This window comes from Oncorhynchus clarkii, chromosome 8 (assembly GCF_045791955.1).
Source record: "Oncorhynchus clarkii lewisi isolate Uvic-CL-2024 chromosome 8, UVic_Ocla_1.0, whole genome shotgun sequence".
NCBI classification, from domain to species: domain Eukaryota; kingdom Metazoa; phylum Chordata; class Actinopteri; order Salmoniformes; family Salmonidae; genus Oncorhynchus; species Oncorhynchus clarkii.
Window position 1 is genome coordinate 11,096,505 of NC_092154.1, and position 14,784 is coordinate 11,111,288.

The window sequence follows — 14,784 nt, forward strand, 5'->3', positions numbered from 1 at the left end:
GACACACAAGCTCACTGAACAGGACCGCCGAGTGCTGAGGCGCGCGGCATGTAAAAATTGTCTGTCCTTGGTTGCAACACTTCCTACCAAGTTCCAAACTGCCTCTGGAAGCAACGACTGCACAAGAACTTTGGGATGAATTGGAACACCGACTGTGAGCCAGGCCTTATCGTCCGACCTCACTAATACTCTTGTGGCTGAATGGAAGCAAGTACCCGCAGCAATGTTCCAACATCTAGTGGAAAGCCTTCCCAGAAGAGTGGAGGCTGTTATAGCAGCAATGTTCCAACATCTAGTGGAATGCCTTCCCAGAAGAGTGGAGGCTGTTATAGCAGCAATGTTCCAACATCTAGTGGAAAGCTTTCCCAGAAGAGTGGAGGCTGTTATAGCAGCAAAGGGGGGACCAACTCCATATTAATGCCCATGGTTTTTGGAATGAGATGTTTAACGAGCAGCTGTCCACATACTTTTGATCATGTAGTGTAAGACAAACCTTGTTTAACAGCCACCTAAACTGTAACTAATTATGCGGGGGGAAAACCCAGCGACTTTGTTACTGACATCTTTGTTACTCAACAACTGTTTACTGGAGTGGCAATTAAAAGACCCATCACTGCTCTCAGAACAGTCCTGACGAACAGTGGTAATGGCTGAGGGAGACTTTATGGACCGATTAATTGACGGACCTACCACGAGCAGTGCATGACTCACTGATCTGGACCAATCAAAGTATTCTGGCTCCAGGGCTAATGCATTTTGATAGGCTCTTAATCTGCGAGTCACCGGTCGCACACAGCGGGGTCAACCTATTAAGCGGTTCACATGGCCGTTGCTCAAGCGCACCGTTGAAACTGTGAAGCCAAGCATCTAGCTTGACAGAAAAAGAACGCTGCGTAAATTATGCCCCACCCAACCCTGAGCACTCTGGTTTACACAATTCCATTTTTATACTAGAGCAAATTAAGGAAATTCAATTAGATAACTCAGAACAAAAATCTTCCTATGTTTGATTAAAAACAGCATTTTGAATCATGAATTGCAATTTAGGTCATTTTGTTGCATTGATGGAACATTTTAATTAAATTCACTCCAATTGGGTTCCAAACAGTTTCCATGGGAGACAAGGGACGATGACCCAACAGCAGCCCAGCTGTTCTCCAAACCTCGTGTACAGGCTGTGGGTCACTGCAACCTTGTCCTTGGGTGTTGTGTATACGGAAGAACACAAAAAGAGCACGGCCAGCATTCATTCAGCAGGCAGGGACAGCAAGGTTCCCAGAAGCCATTGCAGTGAGAGAACAAACAGTGACAATAGAAGAGCTGAGCTGAGGAGTAAGAAGATCCTTAGTGAAGGTGTATCCGACCAAGCGAAGCCCATGGGTGTCCGCACACGTGAGCGCTCTCTCTCTCTCTCTCTCTCACACACACACACATGCGCACACACACACACAAACCCTCCGCACCCACGCTCCCACCCACAAACACACATGCGCACACACACACACCCACCCTCCCACCCACACACACACACACACACACACACACACACACACACACACACACACACACACACACACACACACACACACACACACACACACACACACACACACACACACACACACACACACACACACACACACACACACACACACACACACATTAGAGCCCACTCCTACCCCCACACCCCCAACACAAGCTCCTATAAAACCCCTGTCATTTCGGTGGGGCCAAAACGCTGAGGCAGCAAGCCAAGGTCCTTTGCATACCCCTCACAGAGGCCAGTGGTGTGACAGACACAGAGATCCAGAGGAAGCCGGGCTGAGCTGAATTACTCTCCTTCACACACATTGGAAACACGGCAGTGCGATAGATAAATGTTAGGTGTGAGCTTTTGTTAAACATCAAAAAGGCTCAGCTTAATGTGTCTGTTGATTCTCTGTGATGTATTAGAGTTTGTTACCTGCTATTCATGTCAATCGAAATCCACAGCCTTGGAAGATGAACAACGCCAATGTTGTGCATCTGACAGGGCAAAGTCAGAGGCTGCATACCCAGGATGCATTACAAGGCAAACAAAGACGTCAAAGGGGAACAACCTTTAACGCTTGAGGTGAACCCATCCAAGCATGCTCCCGTCAAAACCTAAGACACTAAGTGCATTTAGAAAGATATGCTTCTGTATGGACAGGGGTGGACAAAGAAAGGACTTGCATCGAGCAAGAGTGTCCCATCAGGCCCGAGGGTCTGTCGAGGAACCTCCCTTAAGTAGCAGCATGACTGGTGATTGAGTGCAAGTGTTTTCCTCCATGCCACCAAAACAAAATGCTGCCACTGCTGAAACCCCCCCAAATATCCCGAGGCATTTACAGGCGTTTACAATGCTGTTGCTGATGTGCCGTTGTAGCATAATGTACAGCATTGTGTGAAGCAGTGCACATGGCTCGTATGGATTTATGCCCCATTCAAAGTAGTTCCTTTAACCCTGTTGCACGTTTTTTCAGCCTTGTATTCAGCCTAATCCTTCAGTATGAACCTATTCAGGGTCCTCATACATATATATATATATATAAACCCCTCCCTACCTCTGTGTCACACACACACGCAAACGAACAAACAAACGAGCACCACTGAACACTATTATTTTCAAGAGGATAGGCTTCACACACGAGAGTGTATGTTCTCTATGTGAGAGATCACTTTGATAGATTATTGTGTCTATACTGCCCCCTGACACCAGATTAACGCTGTCTAGTTTAATGCAGCAGCCGTGCCATAAAACACACTGGGACAACCTTAGTGGAAGTAGGAGGTAGGTGTGTGTGTGTGTGTGTGTGTGTGTGTGTGTGTGTGTGTGTGTGTGTGTGTGTGTGTGTGTGTGTGTGTGTGTGTGTGTGTGTGTGTGTGTGTGTGTGTGTGTGTAGCCCCTGCCTAGCTGAATTATTGGGTTCTGTCAACTGTTTTTTACTCAGACCTCAGCGAGGTAGACAAAGGCAGAGGAGGTAACTCCACAGGATGGCTGTGTGTGAAACCAAAACAAAAAGTGTCAGAAAGAGAGAGAAAGAGAGAGAGCTACGAGAAAGGAGAGAGAGAGACGAGAAAGGAGAGACGAGAGGAGAGAGGAGAGAGAGGAGAGAGGCGAGGGGAGAGAGAGAGAGGAGAAAGGAGAGAGAGATCCCAAACAAACCCAATGGGTGACATGTCTGGTGAGTATGCAGGCCATAGAAGAAAGGAGAGAGAGGTGAGGAGAGAGAGAGAATAGAAAGGAGAGAGAGAATAGAAAAGAGAGCGAGAGAGAAGAGAGAGAGAGACAAGAGGAGAGATAGATATAGACATATAGAGAAAAATAAAGGTTGAGAGTGTCTACCCAGGAAGCAGCTTCCTTGTCAACCTTTTTCTGTAATTGCATGCAATTAAGGTGTGAAAAGTAGTTTTTTTTAAAGCACTGGGAAATTGGCTATGTTCTTGCATCAGTCACAAGAGGCTGCAGAGGTACAGAAGAGGCACAAATGACCTCCATAGCCTTTTGAAATGTTCTACCCCAATACTTCTCACTAGTTAGATAATCACTAACTACTAGCCATGGTGGTATTAATGTAATATTGTCGTCTTGTAGAGGGCAATGTAATACAATAGAATGACTCACCATTTAAAAAGCCTAATGACTCAATATGGTCTTATATCTACAGCCTGGGCTTTGTGTTTTTAAAAGACATTCGTCAAGTTACTGAAAAAAAATCACTTTGACTCCTCGGAGGGAGAAGATGCCTATTAGGCTACCAGATAGTGACTTTTTCTTATAAGTCACTTCTTCACGCAGTACCGTAGCTTGTTCGGGGCAACCATTTTGAGAGAGATGTTTTTTGACAGGTCTTGGGCTCTTGCTCTGGCTATGTTAGCGTGAAGGCTAAGATCGCTAAGGGAAGTTGAGCACAGCGCGAGCTCGCTCCGGCTGATTGAGCCAGTCTCCACGTTCTGCCTCCGGGGATGAAGTCACACTCTCAGCTGCTCACTCCACAGGGGTCCTTGGGTGCACAGAGAACAGTGGAGCAGCACTCTGCATGGGGATGCCCACAGAATGCCTGACCAGAAAAGGGTGAGGTTATGTGGAGAGATACGGATACACATGTACACAGATACATAGTGTATGCATATGCATGAGAAAAGTGAATTACGTACAGTATGGAAATCTTCACAGAAATGTACAGAAAATAATGTTACCAAAGGATTTACGCTAGAATCTCTAAACGTCTTTCCTTTCATTTGGCTTCTCTTGACCTCACCATCATCAGCCTACATAGGATTACATCTCAGATGCCATCTTTTCCAATGTACAATGAACAAGAATATAAATGCAACATGCAACAAATTCAAAGATTTTTCAAAGAGTTCATATATAAGGAAATCGGTCAATTTAAATCAGTTAATTCGCCCCTAGTCTATGGATTTTAATATATGAATTTCACATGACTAGGAATACAGATGTGCTGTTGGTCACAGATCTGTTGGTCACAGATACTGTACCTTAAAAAAAAAAGGTAAGGGCATGGATCAGAAAACCAGTCAGTGAGTGATGTGACCATTTGCCTCGTGCAGCGCGACACATCTCCTTCACATAGAGATGATCAGGCTGTTGATTGTGGCTTGTGGAATGTCGTCCCACTCCTCTTCAATGGCTGTGCGAAGTCGCTGTGGGGATATTGGCGGGTACTGGAACATGCTGTTGTACACGTCGATCCAGAGCATCCCAAACAAGCTCAATGGGTGACATGTCTGGTGAGTATGCAAGCCATGGAAGAACTGGGACATTTTCAGCATCCAGGAATTGTGTACAGATACTTACGACATGGGGCCGTGCATTATCGTGCTGAACAATTCAGAAAGGCCTTTTATTGTCCCCAGCACAAGGTGCACCTGTGTAATGATCATGGTGTTTAACCAGCTTCTTGATATGCCACACCTGTCAGTGGATGGATTATCTTGGCAAAGGAGAAATGGTCTGTAACAGGGAGGTAAACAAACGCTTATATCTTTGAGAGATTTAAGCGTTTTGTCCGTATAGGAACATTTCTGGGATCTTTTATTTCAGCTCATGAACCATGGGACCAACACTTTACATTATGCATTTATATTTTTGATCAGTGTACATTATTACACCAGAGTAAGCTTGTAGTAAGGAAGCAATTCTGTCTAGATCTTTGTTTTCCAATGATGAATAGTCCAATACTGTCTGAACCTGAAACCAGACCAGAAAGTCAAAGCCACACATCACTGAATCCACACCTAAACTACAGCTGAGGTAACTGAAGTAAGGAAGGACAGACGACAGCGCCTCCTGTGGCACTGCGAGTCAAAACAGAGAGAAGATTACAGATAGAGAGATAGGAAGGGATGGAGAGAGAGGCAGATAGGGGTATAGAGAGGGAGTGGGTGTTGAGAGAAAGAGCCAGGAGTGATGGTGAGAAATCAGGACAGGAAGGTGTAAAGTGATTTAGCGTTGGTGTGATGTCCTGTATTGGTCATTGAAGTAACAGGGATGAACTATGAAAATTGACGCCCAGGTCCGACACAAATGCAAAATAGATTTATCTTAGTCACCGTAGCTTTGTTTGTAACTAAACCTGGGACTAAAGGTTCAAGTAAAATACAGGCCCTGGTACAGCTCATGGTACCATTAGTATGGTCCAAACATTGTAAAGGTTTTGTAAACGTCAGATTAAATGAATAGTACAACAGCATCTGGTATCCCATTTATTCCAATGGGGATCATCTCTGACAATAGCCTTCAATTTATGGTGAATTTGGGGGTAGCCCTAACAGGGACTGGAACTCGTCTCCCATTACTGTCAACCCAACACCTTAGCGACTACGCCAAGAGATACAAACCTTTCGACCAGATCGCTAGGTGTTGAGTTAAGGTTGCTACAGTGTTGGGAAAAAGGCATGTGACTACTTCCTCTTACACCCACATCAGCTTAACACTTCACTCATCATCAATGTATGTTCCGACAGAGCAAACATTGCGATGAGTGTCACTAATATATTGACAAGACTCCCCCAGTAGATCCCATCCCACCACCTGAGGGGTGGGAGCCTCAATATACCCAATGGATGAACCAAGGGACAGGCTGATTCTCTATAATCAAATAAAATCAAATATTTGTCACATGCTTCGTAAAAAACTGGTGTAGACTTGGCACGGGGTACCAGTACTGAGTCTATGTGCAGGGGCATAAGGTAATTTAAGTAAGTATGCACATATAGGTGGGAATAAATTTACTAGGCAACAGGATAGATAATAAACAGAGATGAGTCAATACAGATATTTAAATAGTTATCCAATAGCTACCTGGACTATTTAGCAGTCTTATGGCTCAGGGGTAGAAGCTGTTCATGGCCCTGTTGGTTCCAGACTTAGTGAATTTGTACTGCTTGCCATATGGTAGCAGATAGAATTGTCTATGACTATTAACAATTTTAGGGGCCTTCCTCTGACATCGCCTGGTATAGAAGTCCTGGACGGCAGGGGGCTCGGCCCCAGTGATGTACTGGGCTGTACGCACTACCCTCTGTAGCGCCTTGCGTTCGGATGCCAAGCAGTTGTCATACCAAGCAGTGATGCAGTCAGTCAAAATGTTCTCAATGACGCAGCTGTAGAACTTTGAGGATCTGAGTGCCAATGCCAAATCTTTTCAGCCTCCTGAAGGGGAAGATGCGTTGTCGTGCCTTCTTTACATGTTGCGTTTATATATACAGTACCAGTCAAAAATTCAAGGGTTTTTCTTCATTTTTACTATTTTCTACATTTTTAAGGTACAGTATCTGTGACCAACAGATGCACATCTGTGTTCAAGACTGTTAGAAAAGCATGTGTTATTTCATAGTTGATGTCTTCACTATTATTCTACAATGTAGAATAAAGAAAAACCCTTGAATGAGTAGGTGTGACCAAACTTCTGTATAGACAGTGTCAAAAAAAAGTATGTGAACCCTTAGGAATTACCTGGATATCTGCATAAATTGGTCAAATAATGTAATCGAATCTTCATCTAAGTCAAAACAATAGACAAACAGTCTGCTTAAACTAATAACACACAAACAATTATATGTTTTCATGTCTTTATTGAACACACCGTGTAAACATTCACAGTGCAGGGTGGGAAAACGATGTGAACCCTTGAATTTAATAACTGGTTGCCAGTCATTTGGCAGCAATAACCTCAACCAAATGTTTTCTGTAGTTGCGGATCAGACCTGCACAACGGTCAGGAATTTTAGGACCGTTCCTCTTTACAAAACTGTTTCAGTTCAGCAATATTCTTGGGATGTCTGGTGTGAACCGCTCTCGAGGTCATGCCACAGCATCTCAATGGGGTTGAGGTCAGGACTCTGATTGGGCCACTCCAGAAGGCGTATTTTCTTCTGTTGAAGGCATTCTGTTGTTGATTTACTACTGTGTTTGGGGTCGTTGTCCTGTTGCATCACTCAACTTCTGTTGAGCTTCAATTGGTGGACAGATAGCCTTACATTCTCCTTCAAAATGTCTTGATAAACATTGGAATTCATTTTTCTGTCGATGATAGCAAGTTGTCCAGGCCCTGACGCAGCAAAGCAGCCCAAAACCATGATGTTCCCTCCACCATACCTTACAGTTGGGATGAGGTTTTGATGTTGGTGTGCTGTGCCTTTTCCCCCCACACATAGTGTTGTGTGTTCCTTCCAAACAACTCAACTTTAGTTTAATCTGTTCACTGAAAATTTTGCCAGTAGCGCTGTGGAACTGTTGCGAACAGATGTGCAGCAATGGAAAAGTCATTAGCCTAGGGGTTCACATACTTTTTCCAACCTACACTGTGAATGTTTAAATTATGTATTCAATATAGACAAGAAAAATACAATCATTTGTGTGTTATTAGTTTAAGCACACTGTGCTTGTCTATTGTTGTGACTTAGAGGAAAACCAGATTAATTTTTTTGACCAATTTATGTAGAAATCCAGGTAATTCCAAACGGTTCACATACTTTTTTTTGCAACTTGTATATATAATTGTTTTTAAATAAATGTAGTCTCAATGTTTATTGAAAACATAAATACATTTTCACAATGAGCACTTGTTGTCTCTCAAATACCAGTGCCTTCAGAAAGTCTTCACACCCCTTAACTTTTTCCACATGTTGTTGTGTTACTGCCTGAATACAAATTGGATTCAAATGAGATGTTGTGTCACTGGCCTACACACAATACCCCATAATGTCAAAGTGGAATTATGTTTACAAAATAAATTAAAAATGAAATGGTGAAATTAAATGGTCTTTGTTATGGCAAGCCTAAATAAGTTTAGAAGTAAAAATGTGTATAACAAGTCGCATAATAAGTTCAATGGAATCACTCGGAGTAAAATAATAGTGTTTAACTATTTTGAATTATTATCTCATCTTTGTACCCCACACATACAATTATCTGTAAACTGAAGTTATTAATTACACTTTGGATGGCGTATCAATACTCCCAGTCACAACAAAAATACTGGCGTCCTTCCTCAACTCAGTTGCCGGAGTGGAAGGAAACTGCTCAGGAATTTCATCATGAGGCCAATGGTTACTTTAAAACAGTTACAGATTTAAATGGCTGTGATAGGAGAAAACTGAGGATGGAGCAACAACATTGTAGTTACTCCACAGTAATAACCTAATTAACAGATTGAAAAGAAGGAAGCCTGTACAGAATAAAAATATTACAAAACATGCATCCTGTTTGCAACAAGGTCATAAAGTAATACTGCAAGAAATGTGGCAAAGCAATACATTTTTTTGTTCTGAATGCAATGTTTTATGTATGGGGCAAATCACACATTACTGAGTACCACGCTCTATATTTTCAAGTATAGTGGTGACTGCATCATGTTATGGGTATGCTTGTAATCATTAAGGACCGGGGAGTTTTTCAGGATAAAAAACTAATGGAATGGGGCTAAGCACAGGCAAAATCCTAGAGGAAAACCTGGTTCAGTCTGCTTTCCACCAGACACTGGGAGATTAATTCACCTTTCATCCAAGTTACAGTCACCAGTTTTGACTTAAATTTGTTTGAAAATCTATGGCAAGACCTGAATATGGTTATCTAGCAATGATCAACAACCAATTTCACAGATCTTGAAGAATTTAGAGACGAATAGTAGGCAAATGTTTCACAATCCAGGTATGTAAAACTCTTTAGAGATTTACCCAGAAATACTGACAGCTGTAATTTCTGCCAAAGGTGATTCTAGCATGTATTGATTCACGGGGTTTAATACTTATCTAATCAAGATATATTAGTGTTTTATTTGTCATTATATATTTTTTTACAAACGTTAGAATTTGTCTTTGCGTAGATTGTTGACATAAAAATACAATAAATCCATTTTAATCCCACTTTGTAACACAACATTTGGAAAATGTGAAAACTTTCTGAAGACATTGTACATCATTACAGTTATGGGTTAACTAGCCGGCCAATTTTAGCCATATTACAATAGACATTATGTCAAAACACCTCAAAACAAGACATGGTATCAAATAAGAAGATACAACGAGCTGAAACGAGCCACCTACGATTCCCCACGTCAGCTTCTTGTCATTGTTGCAAGCTATCTGACTGTTCAGAATCATAACAATGCTTGCCTTCCAGCCACATCGATGCTCACAGATCATTTTTGTGAGGTTGTCAGCCAACTCCTCTGTACCACAATGCTTGTTGTTGTGTTGGTGTATTGGGCAGAAATTAATGGGCTTGACTTCTGTGTCAGAGACCTACTATGTACTCTACTTTTACACTAAGGTTTGGAGAGATGTAATGAAACCTTGTTAGATCTACTGGGAATGTCTGTGTCCCTTCTAACCTTTGATTATAGGAGCTTGCTGTCCAGACAGCAGTCTGAAGCACACACTTATGTGCACACAAACACATTCCTACACAAAGGCACTGTCATGACGTGGCCCTTTCTGGATGTAGATCATAGCTTTCCCCACTCTCTCCACTCTCACTCCTAACCCAGGTTTATTACCCCCGGTCGTAAATATTGGGTAGCGACTACCATGCAGTATTGAGGGAGAGAGTCTCCCAGAACAGAGACTTGGCCAAACTCTTAATCTTTTGAGAGTGTGGGAATTGTCCGTGGACACTTAAGGGACAGTTATGACGAGTGTGTTTCATTTGTGATCTCATGAAGGACAGGAAACACACATAACTGTTTCTCTTAAAGTGTAGTTTTCCCAGCTGTCTGATTTACATCTAAAGATGAAGATGTAATGTGATGTCAACCTTCTAAATGAGAGTATGGATTTTCATATAAAGATTAACTAGTCAGTGGCCACACCCCCGTGAGCCCAGACATCACATTAGGCGTCATGGACCGCACTTTTCTACTGATACCCACTCCTGATGAAATTCACACCAGACCACGCAAACCCCAGTGTAAGCTAAGGTTGCAAATGGTTGAATTTCTAAGACCAAAACAAACCAGGTGACGCTGGTTTGTGAAGTGGTTTAAACTATAACTCTACCAAAGGACAAGACTATACCACGTGGAGCATTGGCTACACGGATGGAAATGGTTAAACTCTGAGACGATTGATCACTACAGAATAAGAGCAAATCTTAGACGTATAATTACTATTCTGCAGCTAGAAATCGCGTAAGTCTAGAACGACAATACAGACAACCGCCAAAGCATCTATTCTAATAGAACATTTCTGAATGGTACTCTGAAGTAGCCATTTTAACCACGAAAGACTTTGTGACTTCAATGAAAGTTAACCAGAAAAGACTCAGATGAAATAACCAGTAGACGGACAGGATTGCAATTTATTTTTGAATGAGCATGGGCAAAGGATTAGCATATCAATGAATATAATTATAGACTGTGTGTAATGAATCCATTTGTCTTTCCCGCTCTTTCTCAGTCCCACCCCTTCCCTTTTGTCTATCAAGCGTTCATATCGTCTTAGCCCACTAAGGACTTTCCTATCATTCTTAGTAACCAATATCTACTGTTTGCTTGCTATGTATTTCTATGATTATTTAGTTAGTTAGTAAATAAATAATTAAGCCAATTTACATATTCCTGATTCATTATGGAAACTAGGGTTCGTGCAGATAACTAACAATTTTACGACATTCAGATGAGACTGACAGAAGGTAAAGAATAATTCATGATTGACTGCTATTGATATAAAATATCTTCAGATCTTTAAGAGTGGATTTGGGAGATAGCCACTCTATATAAACGAACTCTTCCGTGGTGCCCCAGGATCTTAACAAGCTAATTGTTTAATTAATGGTTTAATTCAATCACGTAATCAATCAAACGTTAGGTAATCGATTTGAAAATAGCATTTCATCTCATTTAACCATAGTAGAGACACGACAGTACACACAGACACACACAGACACAGACACAGACACACACACAGTATGTGCAGGCACAAATGCATACGGACAGATACACACAAACAGTTTGTTAGTCCTATGACCAGAGTTTGATTAACTTTTTAGAAGGTCTGAAAACTGTAGAGATGAATTTCCCTCCTTAACTCAACTGTCAGCGTTATGTTTGGGGCAAAATAATCTGTTACGGCACAAACCTTTCTGTGCCTTTCTCTCCGCCACACACACACACACACACACACACACACACACACACACACACACACACACACACACACACACACACACACACACACACACACACACACACACGTGCACAAAAACACAAACACACACACACACACACACACACACACACACACACACACACACACACACACACACACACAAAGATTAACTCTTGAATACTAGTCAGGCTAGTTGTTGAGGCCCGTCTCCATGTCTGTCTCCACGTCCGTCTGTCTGTCATTCATGCTGGTACTGCATGTCTCCCAGGCATACTCATCTACCAGAGTAATCACTGACCCCCATGTACAGGCTCCTATCTGTTGTTTTCATTGGCGATGCCCCAAACAGTCACCTTGGGTCTAACACACACACACACACACACACACACACACACACACACACACACACACACACACACACACACACACACACACACACACACACACACACTCAGGAGAGCCCACTCCTACCCCCACACACCCAACACCAGCTCTTATGAAACCAGTCATTTCGGTGGGGCCAAAACATTGAGGCAGCAAGATAGGGTCATACCCCTCACAGAGGCCAGTGGTGTGACACATAAACAGAGATCTACACACAAACACGACATGGGTTATTTGTTACACAATCACTTTGGCAGACAAGTAAGCAGACATTTTGGCCTTCACTCCCACTATATAGTTCACTGTGATATGGTTCAGCACCTCTCAGTTTCCCCTCCTGATACTCTCTCTCTCTCTCTAAGTAATTATCACCGCCTGACTCTGAGGGGTTTTGATGAAATGCTAAATTACTGAGTCACTGGTTATTATGAGCTCTCGAGTGGTACAGCGGTCTAAGGCACTGCATCTGTGCTAGAGGCATCACTACAGACCCTGGTTTGATTCCAGGCTGTATTACAATTGGCCATGATTGGGAGTCCCACAGGACGGCCCACAATTAGCCCAGTGTCGTCCGGGTTAGGGTTTTGCCTACAGTAGATAAAAAAGAAATAAAAATAAACATTTCACTCCAACCACCCATTGCTCTATTTGTTACAGGATAATATTTGTGTACTGCTTCAGTCCTCAACACACACATTTTCAAAGGAAGGTTTGTTTAACAGGCTTCGTAAAAAATAAATGAAAGACGATCTTCATACGGTTGTGATATAATGTATTTGAGTCATTGTAAGATGTTTTTGCTTGGTGGAGAGTTTTAAGTAGTGGCTAGCCTTGAAATGTTTTTTCTAGAACTTTCCCATACAAAAGTCTGAGTGCTTTCACAGCTGCCACCCAAATGTCTGCAGTAATTTGAGTCCTTTCAGGATGATGCAGAAAAATTGGGACGTCGAGTCATGACAGCCATCTAGCAAAAGCCTTATTTGTTACCCCCCCTCTCTCTTTTGTAAAAGACTTAGCATATTGGCATGACAACGCTAAGTGGTCTGTCGTCTGTGGAGACAACTGACAGGCGAGTCTAAGCAGACAGCCAGTTAAGTTCTGTCCAAGATGGCTGACAGAAGACACAGACGTGTCCAATACAACACTGACAAAAAAGACAAAAGTTTTGCTTATTCACTGCTTGAAAGAGATGAAAAAGAAACGACTGTTTCACTGAGCTGGATGTTTAAATGTGGGGCTCTACTGACAGATATCCTAGTGATAGAAAATGAGTTGGCTTTACTTCAACTAAGTGTTGAATGATATTTCACCTCTCTATTCTGGGTGTATCGTATACCATTCAGTGGGATTATTTCAAAGAGAGTCTTTCATTCTCTACGTTAGCATAGTTTTACATTATGACATAAATGCAACAACCTATTCTAGGTGTGTTCATAACCAGTTTCAAACACGATTGCTTTTGAACAGGTCAATATAAATAAAGTAAAAAAATATTCTCAAATAACATGTTAGCCTTAATAAAGGGATATTTCATCCAAATTACAAAATGGCATATTAGTTTCCTTAACCTGTAGGCAGTCTATGGACAAGGTAAGACAGCAATCCATGTTTTGGTTTGGTTTACCTGACCACTGTCTGGTGTTTACTTGGCAACTGTTTAGCATTTTTGTCCCAAAAAAATCAAGGCAAGTCAGTATCCCCTAAACAGTATTATAGTTTCCCATGTCCAAATCATCTTAAAGTAACTTTATTGCGTTCCACAATCAAGTGTAGAGACATTGGGATGATTTTGACATGGAACATAAAACACAGAACATAAAACACCGAACATGAAACACCGAACATGAAACACCGAACATGAAACACCGAACATAAAACACCGAACATGAAACACCGAACATGAAACACCGAACATGAAACACCGAACATAAAACACCGAACATGAAACACCGAACATGAAACACCGAACATAAAACACCGAACATGAAACACCGAACATAAAACACCAAACATGAAACACCGAACATAAAACACCGAACATGAAACACCGAACATGAAACACCGAACATGAAACACCGAACATGAAACACCGAACATGAAACACCGAACATGAAACACCAAACATGAAACACCGAACATAAAACACCGAACATGAAACACCGAACATGAAACATGAAACACCAAACATGAAACACCGAACATAAAACACCAAACATGAAACATGAAACACCAAACATGAAACACTGATCCAAAGTTCATGCAACATCTGACCAGACAGACGTCACACCATAAATCCACTGGCCTCAGCATCAAAACTGTAGTATAATGTTATCATGACTGGCCAATCTATTATTATTTTTAGTGTGTTTGATTATGTTGTTTTCACTATTCATATTCTTGTGGTTTTGTTTTTGCGATAACTGACTATTTGTAAAATATACAAGCAGAAAAGAAACAAGATAGATACATTTACCATAAATAAATTCACATTCATGTGAAGTATTTGCATAATGGGAACGATTCTACTTTGTTTACATTGTTTTGGGCAAAATAAAGGGGCGGTCAAAGTCTTGTGGCCCAACACACTCCTCCACTCTCAGAAGCACTGTGTGCTCTGCTCTCAGTACGACTCCATTTCTAATATTTACGTTTTTTTACATTCAGCAGACGCTCTTATCCAGAGCGACTTACAGGAGCAATTAGAGATAAGTGCCTTGCGCAAGGCCACATAAACCTATTTTTCAC

General features: G+C 41.7%; 1 protein-coding gene across 1 annotated transcript in view; it reads right to left on the reverse strand.

Annotated features, from left to right (window-relative positions):
• Nucleotides 1-14,784, reverse strand: part of LOC139414938 (kinesin family member 26Aa) — a 186,266-nt gene that overhangs the window by 155,701 nt on the left and 15,781 nt on the right. The window lies entirely within an intron of this gene.